The sequence below is a fragment of the Mus pahari genome, chromosome 13 (genome assembly GCF_900095145.1).
Source record: "Mus pahari chromosome 13, PAHARI_EIJ_v1.1, whole genome shotgun sequence".
Lineage (NCBI taxonomy): Eukaryota > Metazoa > Chordata > Mammalia > Rodentia > Muridae > Mus > Mus pahari.
Genome location: NC_034602.1, coordinates 66,300,332 through 66,322,477, shown reverse-complemented (window position 1 = coordinate 66,322,477; position 22,146 = coordinate 66,300,332).

Sequence of the window (22,146 nt, the reverse complement as noted above, 5' to 3'; positions counted from 1 at the left end):
GGAATCATTTTCTAAAGGATGTCAGGAAGCCTAGAAAGGCCAGCGGCTCTGATGGTGACAGCAGAGTCCCAACAGGTGCAGAGAGATGTGGAGACAGAAAGATGAAGGTACTTAGAGGTTGGAATCTGCTCTGTCTGTCTGTTCAGGGGAGAGAGGGGGCTGAATGGTAGGAGTTGAGGCAGAAGACACCAGCTGAGTGTGAGCGGAGAGAGACCTCACACCGTGTTAGGAACTGATGACGGGGTGAATGCTTGCTTCCAGGAAGAGCAGATCTGGTGAGAACTGGGTTTTAAAAATGGTTCTTTGGAAAGAGGTCTTGGTTATAAAAGAAAAGAATCAGGAAGATCAAAGAAGTTACTTAGTTTCAAAGCTGGGAAGAGCATAAAATACCACATCTCATCGTTGAGCAACAAGAGCAGGTGAACACCTGATACACACACACACACACACACACACACACACACACACACCTTGGAAAGAGGAAAGCACACATTATTCTCTATTTTTATGTATCTATTTTTTGGCAGTATATCCTCATCCCACTAGTCTTTATTTTTTAGCAGTTATAGTCTCAGGTCCTCAAGAAGCCAACAAATAGTCTACATCCTGGGATGGATAAGGAGAACCAGGTCTCCTGCTTCCCCTGGGGCCCTCTCCACCACCTGATACTGCAGCCAGATCGGATAGGAGGTGACCCAGGTCTCCACCACCAGGGTGATGTTCTTTGGCAGCTGCGCCCTTGAGTAAATATGAGAACAGCTGAATCTTGGCTTGCGCCTAATGTGCTCCGGTGGCCTGAAGAGAGTTTCTCTTGTTCCCCTTGGAGAGAGGATTTTTTTTTTCCCATACTGCGGGGTTTCAAAAATAATCTGTGGTGGCCACGGCTCATGTGCACACGGAGGTCAGAGGTCAGTGTTTCTGGAGTAGGAAACAGCAGGGTGTGAGGGAGGTTGGGCTGCGGAGTGTGGTTGCTGACTTGGGTTAACAGTCTCTGCTCTGCCTCTTAGCACCTGTGCTCATGGTCAAGACACTTTCCGGTCAGGCTCAGCTCCTTTGTAAAGTAGATAGATGTGTTACTGGACCTACCCCTGAGGGGCTGTAAGGATTCAAGAGGATGGTGTGCATGCTGATCTTGGAAGAGGTCCTAGAACATAGCAAGTGCTTAGTGATGCCTTGGCTATTGTTGGTATTATTATCTTCTTTCTTTAAGACATGGCTGAGGTGTTCTACAGTGCTGTGACATTTGAGCTTCAGTGCCATCTAGTGGCTGGCACACTTCAGATGATGTTCTAAGTCTTGGGGTTACCTTCACAAAACAGAAAAGCAAAAACAAAAACCAACCAACCAACCATCAACAAAACAATCCCTGGTTTTCTCTGCCAATAGAGATCTCTTTACGTGTCTAGGCTGAATACAGAGAATAACTTTGTCTCTGCAGGCAAAAAAGGGAATTTGATTATGGACCTTTTGTGTCTTTTCTCCCTTGGACTGGCCATACAGGAAGTCCTGTGTTCATAATGGATACAGCAGCCCCTGGGGCAAGACAGACCTGTCAGGACAATGCTTAGGGATGGGCTTAGGGTTTGCAAGTTCCCAGTTGAAGGACTTCAAAAATGACTTGGCAAAAAGTAACTATGGCAGAATTGAGTGGTCAAGGGAATGCGTACAAATGTTTAACATAAAACCTGTCACACATGCGGTCAGGAATTGGACTTGTTTTCACATTCGCAGTAGATTCTTAGGCTAAGGAAGTATTCCATTGGTGTGTTCATTCATTCATTCATTCATTCAACAACTATGGAAAACATACCACGTGCCTGGAGCTGATCTAGATGCCATGCATAGAAGTCAGAGCTTCTCCGAATTTGTGTTAGAGCCTCTAATCAAAGAGATGCTCTGGGTGTGGTTATCACTGGGGAAGTTATGGGCTGAACAAAGGACTGACCACAGAGCATAATTTTCATCATAGACATAACCTATTTGTACAAACTTACATGGAATATTAACCTGAGCAGAAGGTTAAATATCTTTTAAACGATTATATTAATTATTTATTTAATATGAATTCTGTGTACATGTGTGTATCCATGTGCAGGAATGTGAGTGCAGGTACCAAAGAGTCCAGAAGGTGGCACTGGATCCTTTAGAGCTAGAGTCACAGGCAGTTGAAAGCCGCCTAATATGGGTGCTGGGATTTGAACTGAGATCCTTTTTAAGAGAAATGTGTGCTCTTAACGGCTGAACCATCCCTCCTGCTCCAGGGAAATAGGTTTCCCTTAAACATTACTACTATATTATAATGATTTTTTTTTTAGAAGGTGAAAAATGGAAATTCCTCAAGGAAAGAGTGGTTTTACCTAATTTGCTTAGAAACATGGTGTGGGCTGGTGGCGGACCTGGAGTCTCCATTAGTGTGCTGTGGTCTCAGTGCGACGGTTCAGCTGGCTCGGGGACCTCACGTGTTAAAAAGCACGGTGCTTACCTTTTACCTGTAGGTTAGCAAGCTCATTACCTCCCCCTTCCCCCTCACGATCCTGAATATTTTCTTGATTAATTTTCTAGGAGCTTAGCAAGTTTCTTATGATTTGCTTTAGTAAATCACCCAGAGGTATATATGTCAGACCTGGTCGAATTCTTAGACTAGGTCTTAAGAGAATGGGTTTTATAAAGGGCTTGGGGGAAGGGTGTTGAGGAGGAGAGAAAGCAGATATGATGCTCAGGAAGAATAAAGTGTAATAATATAGTAAGTATAAATGCTGATGAGAGCTATCCATGTACAGGAGATATTTATACCAAGTATTAATAACAGCGTACGTCTTTCATAGAAGCAACAACAAAGGCATTAAACGAGACAGGCTCTTCCTACACAAGATGGGATTCTACGTTATATCTTCACATGGAAGAACTTCCTGAAGCCCAGCTGAGACCGTGTAGTATGGCCTTTCCACACATCAAAATGGAACAGCAATTTAAAAGATGTCAAGAAACCCCACGGCCTGGAGAATGTCTAAGTCTCAAATGTCCCCTAAGTGAACGGTGCTTGGGAATTCCCAGATAATGGCGATAAGGATGGTCCAATGGCATTCATCCCATGCCCCCGCAGCCCCTCAACTACTCTTCCCCACATGGAGGAGGAAGCTGTGGTGTGCCTGCTGCACGAAGCCCCTTGAGTCTCTGGGGCCTGCTGGTTCCTTTCTGAATCCTGCCTTCCTGCTTCAGGGCTCCAGCTAAAAAAAAGCTTCCTGAGGAGAAAACACCTTCCCCGAGCCCACTTGGCAGGCTGCTTCTTAAATTAATTTCCCTTCATGTAGATACATTCCTCAGACCCTAGAGGATAATCAAGTGGTCTATTTTATAGTAGTTCAACATTAATGCCAATCCTCAGGGTTGGGGGCCTTTGCTAAAACTCTACTTTTTTTTTTTTTTTTTTTTTAACGTTTCCTCAGTAGGTTTCATTGTTCAGTTGATCTGTAAAAGAGAATTCTCTTCACATACCTCGGCAGAAAAGGTCAGCTGATTTCTTCTATAGCTTTTTTTCCTGGTTTTGAAAAGAAAAAAAAAAAAAGATGGCTTAAAAAACATGGCTTTACCTTTTATAGTAAAGCTACTGAGAGGTGGGTGTGGTGGCATAAGGCTACTGTCCCCAGCACTTTAGAGTTTGAGGCCAGGGGATCTCACAGTTGAGGCCAGCTTGAGCTATATAGGAAATATCTGTCACAAACAAACAAACAAACAAACAGGCAGGCAAGCCAACAAAAAGCAGGGTCTTCATTTTGTGCTCTCTCTAGGTTCCATTGTTGCTGCTGCTGACGCTTGCCCCAAAGGTTCTGTTCTTGAGTCTGTTTCTGGTGGATTCCAGATGAAGATGACACAGCCTTCTCTTTAGGCAGCTGATTTAGGAAAGACTTACCTACACAACTTGGATACAACTCTTAGAAACTGTTAGCCCATTGTTTGCCATCTTCAAAGAATAGCAACGGTCTGAAACCTCTGTGTTTGCTCTTAATGGGCTCCTTTATTGAACTGGCACCGTGATTTACCTATCTTAACTCTATAACGCTTATTTCTTGGTTCTGTGATGTATCCTGTCTTCCTACGAAGGTTGGAGTTTTGAAGAACTCTATTTGGTGTGTGTGTGTGTGTGTGTGTGTGTGTGTGTGTGTGTGTGTGTATTTTTGCTTTTGACGGCTGGCACAGGAAACGCAGGACGTAATTAGACTGTAAAACTCTAAGCAGAAAGGAGATTGTCATTTCGGCTGCAGACAAAGCAGATAACAGGCAGCTATTAACTAGTCAGAAAGATAAGAGAATGAGTTTGATTCCTCCCTAGTTTAAGTCTTTTAACGAAAGGCTCCGAGTCTTTGCTTATTAAGTTACATAAACAAGGTGAAGGGCTGTGGGGGAGAATGGAAACTCTTGGTGTGACCTATAATTAGAAAATTTCCACACTGGGAATAAAAACAGAGGCGGCGTGCTGCTTCCTGACCCCACTCAGGCTGCGCCATCATGGGAGACAGATAAGAAAACACCAAGGAAAGGAAACCTGAGCCAGGCTGCCTGCTGGCCCTGGTGGTGGGTGACTCCACAGGGATAGAACACATCCTTAGAGTCTAATTGATCTCAAAGGCACCTTGAGAGGGACATCACTGCTACCAGGCACTGCCACTAGCCAAGTACCATGGCAGTATTCTCCACTGCACTTGCAAAGGTGGCCTGCCCTGTGGTTGCTTGTGAAACAACTAGACACAGACAGCTGATTTAGGAGAAAGGGCACTGGCTGCCTACACAGGTTCTTGCCCGTTGCCTTCTAAGGACTATGCTTCTAACCTACCTGCTGATGGTTTGCTCGATCCCATGCAATTAAGGATGCTACCACACCTAGAAAGCTTCGGTGGTGCCTTGGGCAGTGCTGGTGGTAACTCTACCATGCATGCAAAACGTGTCTTTGTACAGAATGCAGTGGCTTGTCTCTGTTTAAAATTGTATCGGGAAGCTGAAGCTCATGTTGATGGCCCCTGCATGAGTGGCCAGAGTTTTGTAGAGGTCATGGTCACATCTGCTGTGGCTCTCAGACACCATGTGCTTCAGAATGTCACATAGGGAGGCTCTCCCAAGTTTCTCAATGTCAGATTTCATGCGAGGGCAAAGCAAGGTGAGCCTGGGGTCCTGATGGAAGAAAAGAAGTCTGGGGTCCTGCTCCACCTTTTAGTCACATGAGACTTTGAGTGAAAAGCTCCCCTTTCTGAGTTTCCTTTTTCTCCTCTGTGTGGCCTCCCTCCGTCACATTCCCATATGTCTGGAGCGGCTTTGAATACTGACCTTGGTGGTTCATCAATGGCTTCTGTGAATTGGTAGATTGGCAAACTGTTTGAATAGGAGAATGTTTCAGTGTCAGAGAGGTAGGAGGTGCTGCGTTCATGATTTAAAAAGTAGACATTTAAAAAATGCTGGCACAGGGGCTGCAAAGCAGCTGCTGGCTTGCATTCTGGCTCCCTTCCTTCCATAGCATTTCTTCTTCCACAAAGAAGTTACTAGAATGATCTTAGACAAGTCCCACTTCCCCCGGTCCTGTAACTCACTCCTAGCTTAAGTTAAACTAATTTAGATTAAAATTAAGTTAAAACATTTAGACTTTGCATTATACCCCAAATACCAAAGATAACTTACAGAAAGTGGTCATCTGTTTTGCCTCATGGTTTTAAGGGTTCAGTTCATAGTCCTCGGTTATACTGACTCTGACCCAGTGTGAAGCAGAGTGTCATAGTGATGGGGCATGTGGAAGATGGGGCTGTTCATAAATTGGTGGACCAGAAGCAGAGAGCAAGGTAGAAACTGGGAGCCAGAAATAACAACTCCTCCTCCTCCTCCTCCTCCAATGTGACTAAGTGTAGAACATTCGTTTTGTAAGGGAAATATCAGGGTAAAAAAATGTAGTAATAGTTGGCCTTCCATAATATTTTGGTCTTAACAAAAATTGATTCAACAGAGGCCATTTTGTTGCTATTGGACATAACTTGCAAAAGGAAAGCCCAAGCTTACGGCTTACTGTGGCTTCTGCCTATAATACCAGCACTTGGAGGACTGAGGCAGCAGGATCATAGTGCGTGCGTGCGTGCGTGCGCATGTGTGTGTGTGTGTTCATGTATGTGAGTGTGGTTGTGTGTGTGAACACCAGAGGACAGCCTTGGGTGTTGGTCCTCTCCTCCTATCTTGTTTGAGAGCGAGCCCCTGGTGACAGTGTTCTACTGGGCATGCGGGGACCTCTGGCCTCGGAGTTGGCCTATGGTTTTTGGTGATTCTTCCATCTATGGTCTATGCCTCCCCTTTCCTGTAATCCATGCTGGGATTACAGATACATGAATTATTGTATCTAGAGGGATTACAAATCTGAGGACAGCTTAGGCTAAATGCTGAGTTCTAGGCCAGCCTGGGCTACCTAGTAAGACTCTCCAAGAAGGAGAGAAAAACTTAAAATTTCAATTGTCTTTAACATTTATATATATAAAAAAATGCTCCATTTCATCCCTGGATGAATGGTCCTGGTTACCCTGATCCCCATCCAGTTGGTATGATTTTTATTCTCAAGTGACCAGAGAAACTAAAAATGGCCACCCAAATGGCTAGCTACCTGGAAAATGAGTTGTACCCTTGACCTTCCACTAGGATATGAGGCATGTGCTTCATGTGCTTCACTAGCCAGAACCACTGCCTAGACATGATAGTAGCCTCTCTCTCTCTCTCTCTCTCTCTCTCTCTCTCTCTCTCTCTCTCTCTCTCTCCTTCTATCATTTATCTATCTATCCATCTATCCACCAATCTATCATCTATCTATCTACTGTCTACATTTTAAATTGTATGTTCTTTTGTGTACGTGTGGTTGTGCATGCATGTAGTGGTTAGAGGACAATCTTATGTGTCATCTTTAAGGGTGTCATCTACTTCCTTAGAGAAAGGGTCTTTTGCTGACCTGGAAATCACCAGTGAGGCTAGAATGGTTGGTCAGCAGATTCCAGGCACCCTTCTGTTGCTACTTTCTCTCAGAGGTGTGTGCCAACATGTCTGGTATTTTCATATGGGCTCTTGAGATTGAGCTCAGATCCCATTGCTCGTGAGACAAGCTGTGATCCCACTGTGTGGCCAGCTTATCTCCCACTCTCTCGCTTGGTATCATTTAAAACTACTTGGTCTCTTCCTTGTGACACCAGAAGACCAAACCAGAGCTGGTGAGAGGCTCATGGGTAGGACACACAGGGATTACATACATAACCATTAAGCCATAGGCCAGGATCATGGAGTCATTCCTATGAAGCAATAAAAATTAAATAGAAAAGCTGTTTGACACCAGAAGTATGTGAAGAAAATATAGAGTCACCTGTATACATTTATGTTCGTGTATGGACAGAAAATGTCTAAAGCAGTAAAAAAGAGTCACTGTAACAAGGGGTTACCTCTGGGGAGAATATGGTAGGGTATATATGTGGAGATCTTTTAAGTGTTTAACACATTTGTTATACATTATGGAGCACTGTGCTTGATACATAAGAAAAATATAAGGAATAAATGAGAAATAGAGGTAAGAGAAATTAATATGTGTGGTGAGGAAGAGAATTGGAGCAATCAGAACTAAAAAGGAAGGATTCTTCCCCCACTGGCAATAACACACTTATCTTTAGTAACAGCGAAGAGGGCAAAGAACTGGCCATTGCTGTCAGGTACACAGCTGCTGCATGGGGCGTTGGGTTGGTGGCCTGCAAGGTTTCTGCTACTCCTGCAACTTGATTGTGCTTCCAAAGTCTGGGTGAATGACACTATTGAGTTGAGTGGTGATATTTATAATCATTTGAAAGTCATAATCTTGGGCCTACAGGCAGACAGTAAGTAGCAGTTACTGTCCCTCTGTTTTATGATTTCCTCTGTTGACTATTGTTGGTCAACAGTAGGTCATCTATATGTGTGTCAGGGAGATTCTCTGAGCAAGTGCTGTGTTATAGTTATTTTACTTTACACACACAATCTCATTTGATTTAACCACGCACGTTGACCCTAAGGCTGTTCCCGTTTCAGTGATGAGACAAGTAAGGCTCATTACCAGTGTAATGGAGGTTTGGGTATCAACATCTCAGCATTCTTTTGACCTCTCTCAAATCTCATTGGAACATGTAACTTTGAGATTATCTACTCTCTAAAGACCTTTTTTAAAAAATTTAGTCTAGCAAGCCATTGTCTATTTTAAAAATAAACATTATTTTCTTATTGTCATTGATGAGATGGCTTGAAATTTACTGTGTGCTTTTTATCTGTTTCTTCCTAGTAAGTCTCTCTGAAGGAATGGCAATGGCCTGGTGGGACCAGAACATGCCTTTTCCTGCATGGGTGGGGTGGGAAAACACGAGGGGAGGGTGTGGACATTAAAAAAAATCTCACACATAGAATGTGAAGACAAAGGTTTCTATACCCAGAAGAAAACAAATTGCATTCTGCCTGAAGACAATGGTCTTCCAAGGCAGCTATTGTCTTGAGGAGCAATTTTTCTAAATTCCTTAATTTCCCCTAAAATATACAAAGGAAGGGGCCCCCTCCTCAACTAGGGTGAGAAAGCCTGAATACCAAGTTTGCTGCTAGGCCTTGTAATACCATGTGGGGAAGTATATGAATAGTGCAGTGCTTTTGCTGTGAGAAGAAGAGAAGTCCAGGAGAGGAGCAGACATCTGAGCCTGCTTCTCTCTGTGCTGAAACCTCTGAGAGGATGGGTATCAAGAGCAGCCAGAGAAAGGCCAGGGGGCATGAGGGAAAGGCTAGTTCTTAGTTATTTGTTGTCTACTGAATAACCTTCAGTGAACCAAGACCCTTAAGGGAGGCACATGGTAGCTCAGAGGTCCCAGTGTTCTGACTGGAGCCCTCTGGGCAGAAATGATAGTGTGGGTCACAGGTGACAGTGTAGGTCACAGATGACAGTTAGAGGAACAGGCTAATTCCCCTCCGTCACTCCATTGGACTTTCTGAGGTAGACTGGGGCACAGTATCAGTGACACATACAGAGAATGGGTCTCTATAAGATCTCCCCCAAGGCAGCAACTGAAGGACTGAGGTTTCCATGGCTACCCCAAGATCATCAAAGGGTCCCAGAGTTGATACAGCCTGGTCTCATTAAAGGCTTGTTCTGGATGGAAGAACTTTGCCAACAGCTCCAGAAAGAGGGAAGACCACCACTTTCTCCATACTTCAGCCTTACCCAGAACACGTCAGTTTGTGAAGATTGTCGGAGCCAAGATGGAGTACAGTCCAGCACAATGTTATCAGAGAGACAGCACCATGATGTGCAAGCTCTGCATGAGAGGCATGGAAGCGCTGGGCCACAGCTGGCAGCTAAACCCTGTGACCCAGCAAGGAACACCAAGGAATGGGGCTCCTCCCATATCAAGAATTATTTAGAAAATACATTTTATACATAATAATCGGACACGTTTATGGGGTAGACTGGTATTTCAGTACACACACACACAAAGTGTAATGACCAAAGCTGAGGAACTAGCATATACAGATCCTCAAATATTGGCTATTACTTTGTTGTGAGAGCATTGAAAATCTTCTCTTCCACCTATTTTGATGTATACAATAAGGTATTGTTAACTATGGGCACTGTATTGTGCTGTAGGGCATAGACGTCATTTCTCCCATGTAACTAGTTTTGTAACCTTTACCCTACTTCAAACATTATTTTTAAAGTGTTATAATTCTTTCAGAACTTCATACCCTGTATCTTGGTTGTGTTTACCTGATTCTTTCCTCAAATTCAATGGTGTCTCAGTTAAGGCAAAGAAGGGTTTGAGAGCCCCTTTCCCTTCCAGGCTAAATGGAATGTTGACTGGCTTGTCAAATATTTTTTTATTGCAAAAAAATGTTAAAAGATAACTTAAAAATTAAACAATATAGCGCTCACAATCCCCACAGCATTACATAGTTATTTGTTTCCATCCTCTTGTGCATTTGCTTTTACATTTTAAAATCATAGGATATATATACACAAGACAATAAAACCTGCTTTTAGTTATTTCAACTCTCAGGATGTCTTGGAAGAAAGGTAAAGTACTTCTAAATAAAGGGCAGTGGAGATAAGCTCTTGTATTTGCTGCTAAGAATTGTTTTAAGGAGTCAAAAGGTGGTTGAATAGAGTGAGCGCCCGGGGTTGATTTGTTAAGTGTTAGCATTTAAAGCTAAGCAGGGCCTGGTGGCTTTTGCACTTGGTAGCGCACATTTTGGGGATATTAGTTAATGAATTAGACTGAATTGCATCTTAATGTGGGTAGGATGAAACCCTGTTTCTGCTTAGGAAGACTGGATCAATGACAGATCAGACTCCTCTGTGCAGCCATCCAATGGTTGTGCGGATTTGTGATCCATTCCCTGTGGTAGTGCACAGTGTTGAAAAATCTGTAAAACAGGTGAGCTAAAAACAAAAAAACAAAAAAACAAAAAAACATTAGTTAATATCTACAATCTTATCATTTCCCCTTTTACCTTATTAAATGTCTGTCACATGCATAGGTGTGACTGTGTGTGCCCGACTGTGCATTTACCACCTCCTATTGTACAATTTTCCTTTTTCCTTGTATTATGTCACAATTAAGTCTCGAAATAAGGCTGTTGGTCCTGTCTGAGATGCTCTGGTGATGAAGAACGCTTTGACAAGTGTCCTGATCGCCAAGTTCTGTTCACAGCCACAACTCTTCGTCCCTACTCTCCACCTCAGGTCTCCCAACGACTAGAATTTTCTGTGTAATCAGTGCCCCTTTCCTTTCAACCCACCAATCTATCTTTCTCTTACCCTCCTCTGGAGCCCCACCTTGAAGGAATTAGAGGCTGATCATTGTCCCCACCGGAGCCCAGCTGTTTGCCAGGGTCAAGCTGCGCAGCAGGAGGAGATCCTGTCTCCTGTCTCCTGGCTGTGACTGGGGTCCTCCACTTGTCGCCACTTGAGATTTAAGAGGCAAAGGAAACATGGCTTGTTTCCTGTTTATGGAAGGCTCCTCTTTCCTCAGCAGCTTTACCTGTCTCGCTTTTCCTGCCCTTGCCGGTCACGTGCCCCCGACAACTTCCTGTTCTGTGTCCTGCGACGGGAGTTTAGTGCAGATGCCCCCACCTCCACCCCCGCCAGGGTCATTTTATGTTCCATTAACTCAGTTATAAATCATCTCTAAAAAACCTCATGGATGACTTTCGGCTGTTTGGGATGGTTTTTCCAGGCAGACACTCTTCTCAGTGGCAAAGCACCGCGCAAAGGTCGCTTGTTCCTGGGGCAGATCCCTTCAGTGATCGACCATTGGCAGCAGTAAAATCAATAGGAAGGAGTCACTTGTTACTCATAATCATCTTCACACTTCGTGACTCATCTGTTTCTGATGGTCAGCTCGGGTGGATACTAAGTTATGGTAAAAAGTGGCAGTCAAAATTATTTTATTCGCAAAGCACCAAAAGGTAGAGTGACAAGCAACTGTGTCTCTGACCCGCCCCCTTCTCTGTATATGGCACTGTTGCCGCCCTACAGCCCTATATCATGTCCAATTAGGGAGCAACTAGGACGTGTGCTTCAGGCACAGCACACTCAACTCTGGGAACCTGAGCAGCCCGGATTGACCTGTGCACAAGTGTGAAACACACACCAGAGCAAAAAACCAAACCAAACCAAATTTTATGAGTAATATAATCCCTCTTATAAATATTTCATATTGGTCACATGCCTATAATATTTGGGGTATCATAAAATACATTTTACATGTCTCTTTTTATTTTTTAAAATGTTACTAGAAGAGTTTAAGTTGCCTATGTGGCTTCTGTTTGTTGTTTAGATTGTATTTCAACTGGACAATGCTGTTCTATTAAAAATTAAATGGGATCATAGCACATTTGTATATAGGCAGAAGCATAGCAGGGTAACATAAATATTGTTCATGTCTTTCCTTTCTACTTGGCAATGGCTTTGGAAATCATTATACATTGCTACCTAAAGAGACTTTATAACAATAATGATTTATGATATTCTGTTATATAAAACTCCCTATATATAATCAGCCCTTTCTGATACTGAGTTATTTTAGTTTTGTTCCTCATTTCCTTTACAGATGATGATGTAATAAAACCTTCATTTTTCAGTATGTGAATACGGGAAAGAACTGGTTCGAGAATCTGCATAGGTTTAGTTTTGACAGATGTCAACTTTTTTTTATTTCTGTAAAAAGATGTGACGGTTCACATGCCCATCACAGTGATGAGCCAACTTATTTCCTTCATTTCCAAACATTATATATTAATAAACAGTATCGTTGGCATCTTTAAGGTTAATTTTTACTAATGAGTCATATGCTTTTGTTAAAATAATTTCTCAAAACAACCTGGTTAATTTTACATAGCAAGTGATGGTTTCCAAAGCATTTTCATGTCCATCATTACATCATCACAGTATTTTACCTAGGAGATAAACCAAAACTAAACTAAAGAGGAAAATGGAACTTTAGTGTGTGGAGAAGACACATGTAAACTCACTTAATTCTCAAGGCCCTGTGGAAACAAACTCTCTGGATTTTATTATTCCTGTTTGAACACATTAATACACTAAAATCTAAATATCTAGGTAACTCACCAGACGATGCAGAGCTAGTGAACAGGGGATTAGTGGCCTGCCTTTGTTGTTGGGTAGGTCTAAGTCACCTGTGCTTCAGCTATTTTAATAGCTGTGTGAACTTGAAAAAGCTCTTCAGTACTATACACGGATCAATGTGTAGCATGTGGGGGAAGCATGCTAGGAGTGTAACTTAGTGGTAGAGCATTTACCTAGCAATCCACCAGGCCCTGGGCCCAGCTTCCCCAAAGACTGTCGAGAATATGCATGTGAACGCATGTGTGTACATGTTCACACTTGTGTGTGCGTGTCCGTCCTTTCCAAGACTCAAACCCAGGATCTAGTTTTCTATGTTCCCACTCTGCCTGTTATCTTCCTCATCCTCGTGACTCAGTCCTCCTGGGCTTGGTTTGTCTGACCCAGTTCTTATTTTGGTGTGAATCAGGGGAAGGACAGCAGCGCTGCGGAGACATTTCCACCTATTCAAGAACTTGGCCCTCCTCCCTGGCCTTCGAAGACAACGATCAGCCTCCTTGGAGCAGAGCATCCTCTTCCCCATCTGGTGACTCACTGGAGGAGGAAACAGGCAGCATTTATGCTGAGACCCAGGTAGAAACTCTCTGGCATGCAAAGACACCATGGTAAGACCCCGTGTTCACCCCCCAGCCCAAATCAAGTACATAATTATAATAAACTACAATAGTGAAATGCATCAGAGGCTTGTGTGATTTTTGAATGGTCTTTCTTCTTTCCCTGCAGGAAAAAAAAAAAAAAAAAGACAGGAAGTAAGCGATCCGGAAGTGCAGGAACAATAGGCTTTTCCTGGAAGAGCAGTTCTGAAGCAATGACTAAGGGACCAGACATGCTGGGCTGAAAGGCACCGCTAGACACCATGGAACCCAGAGGCCGACACGCTGGGCTAAACGGCTACACTAGAGACCATGGAACCCAGAGGCCAGGGAGGGGTCTGGGAGCCAGCTAGAGACAGTCGACAAGGAGGTTCAGGCAAGCGCTTTATTTACTATGTCTGCCTGGTGACAGTGAAAGACAGATTTCTTGGGATGATCAGAGTGGACCTAAAGACCATCAAGTTAGCAGTGGGCAAACCCTGCTCCCTGACTGGAAGCTTTGAAGACATGCTCAGTACAGTCAAGAGGGGGCTGCCTTTGTTCGCTTCCATAAAAGAGACGTCCTAAAAGTTTGGGAAAGCTTAAAAAAAAATTAGTAGAACTACCAGCAGACCCTGATGGGGTTTTGCCCTGTGGAATGTTTTTGAATTCCCTAAAGTGTTTGCTAGTGGTTCGAAAGACCGTGGGTTCCTAAGCATGAATTCCTAAGCCGGATTTAGTCATTTAAGAATGATTTTTCTGTCTTTATAAATAAGTGATTATAATTTGTAAATAAAACAAAAACAAAAACAAAACAAAAAAAAAAAAAAAAACAAAGAGGGCTGGAGAGATGGCTCAGTGGTTTAGAGCACTGAATTTTCTGGTCTTGAGTTCAATTCCCAGCAACCACATGGTAGCTCACAAGCATCTGTAATGGAATCTGAGGATCCCCTCTTCTGGAGTGTCTGAAGACAGCTACAGTGTACTCATATACATAAAATAAATAAATAAATCTTAAAAAAAAAAAGAACAAACACATACACACACAAACAACCCCCCCAAACCCCCAAAAAACAAAAACCAAAAACCCAAGAAAGAAAGACAAAGTAGGAAGCTACCCTTATGTCTTTTAGCCTACGTGTGGAAAGCAATCAGTTATCACAGTGGACACATGGGGTGCTGCATGCCATGATCCTGCCCTAGCCAATGCTAGCATCCCCCAGCACCAGCAAAGCCTCATTCCTCCTGGCTTCTGTGAGGTGCTGCAACCATCCCCAGCTGGGTTATTATCTTCCCAGATCTTCCAACCTTAGCATCTGCTGTGTAGGGATCTCTGGGAAAGAAGGGAGTCTCTTTCCAACAGAGTATCATCTTCAAGTGAAGCTAATGGTTTTGTTTCCTTGAAAAATATCTTGAGAAGAAAGAATAAGGTTACAACTCTACTATTCCGACAAATAGGAAAGATGTCTCCTTGGTTCTCTTACTCTGTGCTTCAGAAGCACCTGCTGTTTAAAAAGTAAATAAATAAAAACAAAAAGTGGGTATGCTTCCCACGTAACTGAAGAATTATATTTATGCCTACTCTTCAGTGAAATGCACTGGTATTGCTTTTTATTTTCCCCCATAGTTTTCAAGTCAGCACTCAGAATACTTCCTTTCTGAACTAGTTATAATGTGACATACAGAAAGGTAAAGTGGTGACATAATTACAGAAGCCATCGACATCAATAGCTCACAGTAAATATCAAACACACTCAACCCATGACTCATGAGTCTTCTTACTTGTAGAGAAACGGGAACATCCAGGCTCTTATATGTAAAACTCAGAGGCTGAAAATGGTGGAAACCTCAGGACCATCAGCCTTATACATGAAAAGCAGATGTGCTGCATCTGTGTTCTGACACACTCACTGCTCAGCAGAAAAAGTGGAAACACACAACCGCACACTGTCGCCCCTGTGAGTGAGTCAGAACCTCAGGGTTGCCTACAGGATCTCAGGCACACAGGTGTATGTGCTTTGATTCCCTCTCAGTAGTTTTTCCAGAAGCGCCTAACCACGTGCAACTCAGGACTCCTTGGACTGAAGGAGAGGGTGCCTTGTAGAAGCTCTTCGAGATGACCAAAAAATGTCTTGATTGTACTGAGAGTTTTACAGTTCTGGACAATTACCCAGATTCATAAGAAGCCAACAACCTAGGACTGGTTGAATATGTACATCACACTTCAATGGAAGCAAAAATGAAACAAGGTGGTAAGAGTTGAAATTTAGGAAAGTTGATTACGGCCATCTTCTGTGTTGACACTGATAGTCACGGTGACTGATGAACTCTTTTAGCCTTCCCACCTCACCAAGGTGGAGGGAGCCTGGGCAGGTGATTTCTGCACAGTAGGGCTCTGGCAGGATTCTGAGTCAGGTAAGGTGACTCCATCATCCACAAATCCCAGCTGCATTCATTACTGGAACACTTCCCCTTGCTCGTAGCTCCCTACTGTGAGCGGATGCGGCTAGTTGGAGAGTCTAGATTTTCTCCTCTTTGCCATCTCAGTGCCGAAATGGGTAGCATGTATGCATCTTCCTTTTCCCGGGGCTGTTTATGAAGAAGGCTGATTTTTCTACAAGTAGGTAGATATATTTGAAATTTCAGTTGAAGGCTGTTGATACATCCACTAGGGGACAGACATATTTGGCTATGTGTTCAACTCTTATGGTGCCATGGTTTTATTTGCCAAAAGCCCGCCACAGCTGGGGTTGTTGGGCGGCAATGAAAGCATAAGAAGGGAAGTTTAGCGGCAGACTTGTGGATTTAAAGGTGCGTGCCCTTGGCGAGGCTTGCAGGACCCATCTCTCTTCCCCTTTTGCTGCTCTGTCATCTGGTCATGAAGTACATGCCTTTGTCCTACCAGGTTACATGTTCCACCAGGAGGAAATGTTAGCTGGGAACAGAGCCACGAGCATAGACCACTGCAAGATGGGACAGGCCATTTGTGGGAAGACTTGTAACAAACAATATAGTTCTAGTTTCTAGAGGGGAAATAAATTAGGCAGTTGGCGTGTGATTGTGTTGAGGAGATTCTAGGATAAAATGATGTTGAGAGGAAGAGACCCTTCCATAGGGTTAAGCCCCCTGGCTGGTTATCCAAGTGGTCATATCTGAGATCCTGCACATGTAGGCAACGCTAAGCAGACATGTGTGGGGGGGTATTTATTTATTTATTTATTTATGCTTACATATAAATATATGTAACTATAATAATCAAAGGGCAAAGGTCATGAGTTTGAGAGGGAGTCGGGAGGTATGAGAGAGGTCAGAGGGAGCAAACATGGGAAAGGAAGGAAGATGTTGTAATTATGTTTAATTAAAATAATTTCTAACACTGAAAGCTGACTGCCAAGTGGGGACCCTTTGACGCTGGCCTCCATGGTGAAGCTGCTCCCCCTCCCCCTTCTTTGAGCACACCTTGGTTTGTTCTACTCAGTTGACCTTTAACCTTTCCCCATCTCTCATGCCCAGTCTCTCTCTCTCTCTCTCTCTCTCTCTCTCTCTCTCTGGCCATTGTTTCAGATTACAGAAAACAGAATGATTAAGGACAGATGAGTGTGACGGTTAAGTTGATTGTTACCCCGACTAGATTGTAAGCCACCTAGGGGACAAGTCTATGGTCTGGTCCCTACACCATTAGATTAATTGGGGTGGAGAGATCCACCTTGATTGTGGGTGATGCTACTCTCCGGGCTCTGGTCCTCAACTGAATAAAAAGAGAGAGTGGGCTAAACAGTAGTAGTCACTGATCTGCTTGTGCATGCTTGTGACCACGCACAAGCTGCCCTGAGTTCCTGTTGCCTTGACTCCGTCATCAGGATGCTCAACATTCTGGACTCATGGACCAAAAGAAGCCCTTCCTTCTTCCATTGCTTTTCTCCCATGTTTTGCTGCAGCAACAAATCATGTAATGGATACATCGAGGAGGAAGACATTTTATGCTTTAATAGGGAAGGTATTTCGGGGATTTTGGTTAGCTGGGAAATGGGGGTAGGCCAAGAAGGAACTCAGTGGCAAGCAGCAACCTGAGATTCACTTTTCAATGCTGGTCTGTTGAACCTTCCCCCACCCCCAGATGATAAAATGCTCACCTTTGGTATTGGGGGGGGGGAATGGATGCCAACTGATCAAAGCTTATGAAGTATGTTGAGGATCATGTGACCCACAGCTCTGTCTGAGTATAGGAAGGGGCAATTTCACCAGATGTGGATGTCAAATTAGTCAGTGCAACTGTTCACAACAGCTGGGCCCAGGTTTTATCTAGGAAGGAGCTGGATCTTTGGCTAAAGCTGGACTTCACTCTCGATCTCAAGTTCCTCATATTCTGCTTCTTCTAATAATTGAGACTTGGCTCTAGGCCAGTAGAGCAGCCTCAGAATTAACATGTGTGATGTTTACTACCACCCAGAGGTGAAGATAACTGTTGAGTCTTTATAACTAGCTGGGAAATCTCATTTAAAGGGTGGGGGTGGGGTGGGGATGGGAGTGGGGGAAAAGGCCTTTTGTCGATAAACAGCTCCTGTTTGATTGTACTTGGTGCTATCATTCAAAGAAAATAATAATTTTTACTTTTCTGGATTTTTTTTTTTTTACTGTGGTTTGGATGCAGAAGCTAAGAAAACTTAATACAAAAAAAAAAAAAAAAAGACGAATAAAAAGATGGATTAATGAAGGCTTCTCTCCAAGATCCGAGAGAAGAAAGTTCATGACTTTCTGTGGTTTGGCCGGCTCACTTCCCTTCTACATGTGAGTTCCAGCCCTTTCTCCAAATAGTCCCATCTCCCTGATGCTGACTTAGTGGTTTGAATGTGGAGACTGGTGCCTCTCAACTGTATTGGAGACTCAGGTCTGATCAGTGAATACCCACAATCCCCTAGCCACAGTCACTACTCTGGGCTGGGTCCTTGACCAGCACCACCCTATCAAAAAGACAAACCTGAGGATCTTGCTTGAATTCTTGAAAGAGGAGTCTTTTCATACCTAGAGTTGGTGTGGAATCCTTGTCACTTAGGAAGGAAATCCTGCCAGAAGAACAAAGCCAGCCTCAAAGGAAAACGAGCCACGAGATGGGTGTTAATTCCCGTGACACCATGTGAGTGTCTAGGTGCAGCCATGGCAGAAGCTGTGCATGTTAACTGAGCAACTAAGTTCTTTTTCTCTTCTCTTTTTCTCTGTTTTCTTTCTTCGTTCCTTCTCTTTCTTTTTTGGCTTAAGCCCATTTTAGCTTTTTTTTTTTTTTTTTCAAACCTCAAGTAAGTTGAAATATAAATATTTAATGGTCAGTTAAATGAATCCATCAACATGTAAATTTATAGAGAAATAAAATGTTATTATGTTCCGTTAATTTTCATGGTGTCAAAAAAAAAAACCACCAGCAGAAGCACCAACAGCAACACTAACAACAACAACAACAACAACAACAACATCTCACCGATGCTACTGTCTCCTTATTATTGGCTGGTCTCCAAAATATGTCAGGACGAGAAATCACATTTTTCTTTCTCTCCCTCCTAAATGTGTTTCTGACAGCCACATGGTGCTCAGATAGCTAGTGTTCATGTGCAAATCCCCAGTCTGTCTCACCTTGTCACCGTCAGTCCTATCTCTGTTTGCAGAGGCTAGGTGTCCTTTCTCTGTCTTTGGTCTTGACTCCGACATCCCAGGCCCTATCTGGAGCTCTGTCACATCTGAATGGAGAAACTTACATTTCTCCCTCCCTCCCCTCCCCCCAGGCATCACACTGAGTCTGTAGAGTGTACTCATCTGCCAGGGAACCCCTAGGGCACCCCTAGCTCTTGAGGGAGATAAAGAGAGGACATGAAAGAGGTGTGGTAGTCATCTGGAGAGGAGAGGATCGGAGAGAGCGGAGATGGCAAAAGAGGTTGGGTTAGCCAGCTGCTAGAAGGATTGTTTTCCCCAGATACCATGGCTAGTGTTAACTCCTCTTATCAGGAGCCAAACCTTAGGCAAGAGATCATAAAATTGGCCTAAATGCCAAGAAAGCATTGCAAGGGGAATCCCTTAACCCCACGTGTCTGGCTTTGCTGCAAGAAAACTATGTTCAATGGTCAATGAAGCCATCTCTAGAATGGAATCCAGGCTGGGGTCAGTTGGGTGGAGAAGATGGGGTAGGGACACCGCCTCTGCTCCACCACCACGCACACATGCAGGATGCAGGGATTATGGCTGTGCCTCTAGATTCTCTGTGCTTCAAAGAGAGGCTCTGATCCCAGAAGGATCAGTCTGCAGCCTCTGATTCTTAGCAGCAGCGATGATAGTGCCAGGTGGCTGAAGAGTGAGCCGTGTTCAGATGGAATTTAGTTCACTTTTATCGTCATCGCAAGTGTTGAAAGCACAGGCTCTGGTGTCAGGTTGACCTGGCTTTGTGAGTTGGCTCTGCCATGCATGCCATGACATCATGGCCTCGTGCTAGGAGCTTAGTGGCCAAGTGACAGTTTCCAGGCCTTGGGGTTGCAGTTTCTACCAATGACTGAAGGGTAGGTTGGGGAGGGCTAGATTTTGAGGTTAAATTTTACATGATACAGAATGCTCTTCATGCTGTCACCAAGCGTCTGTGTTAAATCCTGGGGATCCTACAGACAGAACTGAAAGATAGGCACCTAAGATGCGGCATTTGTGTTTTCCCAGAACATCTGCTCAGGGAGAAAATATCCAGTAACAGTCAAGGACACCAATCTTATCATCAAATCCTGCTCTCTTCCCGTGCTCCATGCACCCAGGGCCTCCATATTCTTCTCGTCTGTAAAATGGAGGCCGAAGATACTCTCCTAAGCGATGGGAAGGCTCAATGAGATAGTATACAATGCACTTCACATTTGTTTCTACGATTTTCTAGCATAGTCATAGAGATTACAAAACATTTCAGTTCTGTAGTTGCAAGCCAATTTGAGTAGTTCCTGTACGGTAAGACTTCCTATACCTCTGAACTCACAGTTTATAGTGCTCAGTGGCTTGGAGGGTTGTAAATGTCCACTTAGAAACCATAGGGAAAGGTATAAGACACAGAGAGGTGGGGGGAGCCAGGCGAGCCCTCAGGGCACACAAGTCTAGAGTCCTTGGGGAAGGAGACTGCCTTCACGCCCCCGGGCAAGCATACACACTTTCCCTTCCTCTCAGCTCTCAGCTCTAGACTGTCTGCTCCATGGAAAAGGGGAGCTAATGGAAGTGAGATTTGTATTCACTGAAAAGTGAGAGGCAAGTCGCTGGACATGGTAAGTAAGTGATTCAGGGAGATGCTTTCGAGCCCAGAAGGGGGAGGGACGCTCATCTTTGCACCCTCTTGGCAGCAATTGTTCAAAAATTGTTCCTGCGTTCATGCACTCCACTGAGATGTGTCACTGTCACCTAGACAAGACATGAGATCTAAGGGTTCCTTTAGTAAGTCCACCAGAAAGGGTGGCGACGCCAGAAAGCAGGTCTGACCTCAGGTGTGTGGCCTTTTCACCTCTGTGAGACCCAGTTTCTTCCTCTGTAAGGTGAAGGCAATGGTAACTCTTAGCCACCTCTATATTTTGCCTTCCCTAGGAGGAAAAATGTTCATTATAAACGATCACAAATGGAATATACCTAGCTATAAGTGAATGCCAAGCTTAATTAGACCTGTTGTCTAATTTATCTCATGATTTAGGCAGTAAGTGTTTCAACGAGGAGCTGACTAAATGGCTAGCTTCATTTGGTAGGTATTTACTGGACGTGTGCACTGCCTCTATGACGTCATCAGTGTGGACAGCTGCTCTGAGTACCAGGAGCAGCCCACAGCATCTTATCAACCGCATTGGGAGGTTGGCGGATATAGTTCAGACACATCTTCAGTCTCGCACTACATTTTCCTCACGATTGCCTGCCAACCTTCCTTTTCTTTCTTTTTTAACCACAGAGAGCACATCTGTCCCTGAACACTCCCATCTTGTCTGATCTTGGAAGCTGAGCAGGACTGGACCCGGTTAGTACTTGAGGGGGAGAACACATCTGTCTTCAGGATAAATTGGCTTTGTTTCCAATGCGCTTTTCCACTCTTGATTTATTATTGCTTAGAAGTATAGCTAACCACTTTGAAAAGCAACATGAATTTTACTCAGCAGGGGAAAATATGATTTTATTGCTCAGTTCTTCCCGGGTCAGGTCGTTTTCAAGTAGTTGAACACAATTAAAGATATTGAATGCACTTAAGGATGCTAGAGAGAGATAAAAATTCCTATGGAAACAATGACATCACAAGCCTTGGAAAAAGAAAGAGCATACCATTTGTTTTCAGGAAAAAAAAAACAAAACAAAACTTGTACTTTAGCTAGAGTAATTTATAGGTGAAGCAGAATGACCATCCAGCCCGAGTTTTACATTGTTATAATGTGTTTAGTGAAATCACAGAAAGTCCAATTGCACACCTAATCTCTGTGTGGCTTTAAAAGTGTAATCACTCACTTCCCAGAGCACACGCATTTATCCTTGTGCGTTCTTCTGAACTAGGATGACCGGACAGTGAGGAGGAGGTTGTATGCCATTGTCGCAAACTCCAGCAGGTACTTGTCACCAAACAGATTCCAAAGTCCCTTATGACATACACTCCTGAGTCTATCAATTCTACGAATGCCTTTGTTGCATTTGGGCCAAATGCTATTATCCATGAATTACCTGAATACTCCCTCCACCGCGAAGCCGTATGGTTTATAAATCTGAACTTCTTAGAAATGACCTTGGCCCGCTCAGCTTCTCTAACAAGTTCCCAGTGGGATTACCAAGTGCTTTCTTTGACAGTAGAGAAGAAAGCCTTGTGGGAGTACTTCAGAGTGATGCTCACTGTAAATGACTGGAGAGAGAAGCTGGGTAAAGAAGTCTTGCCACCTATGCATAGCTGATTCC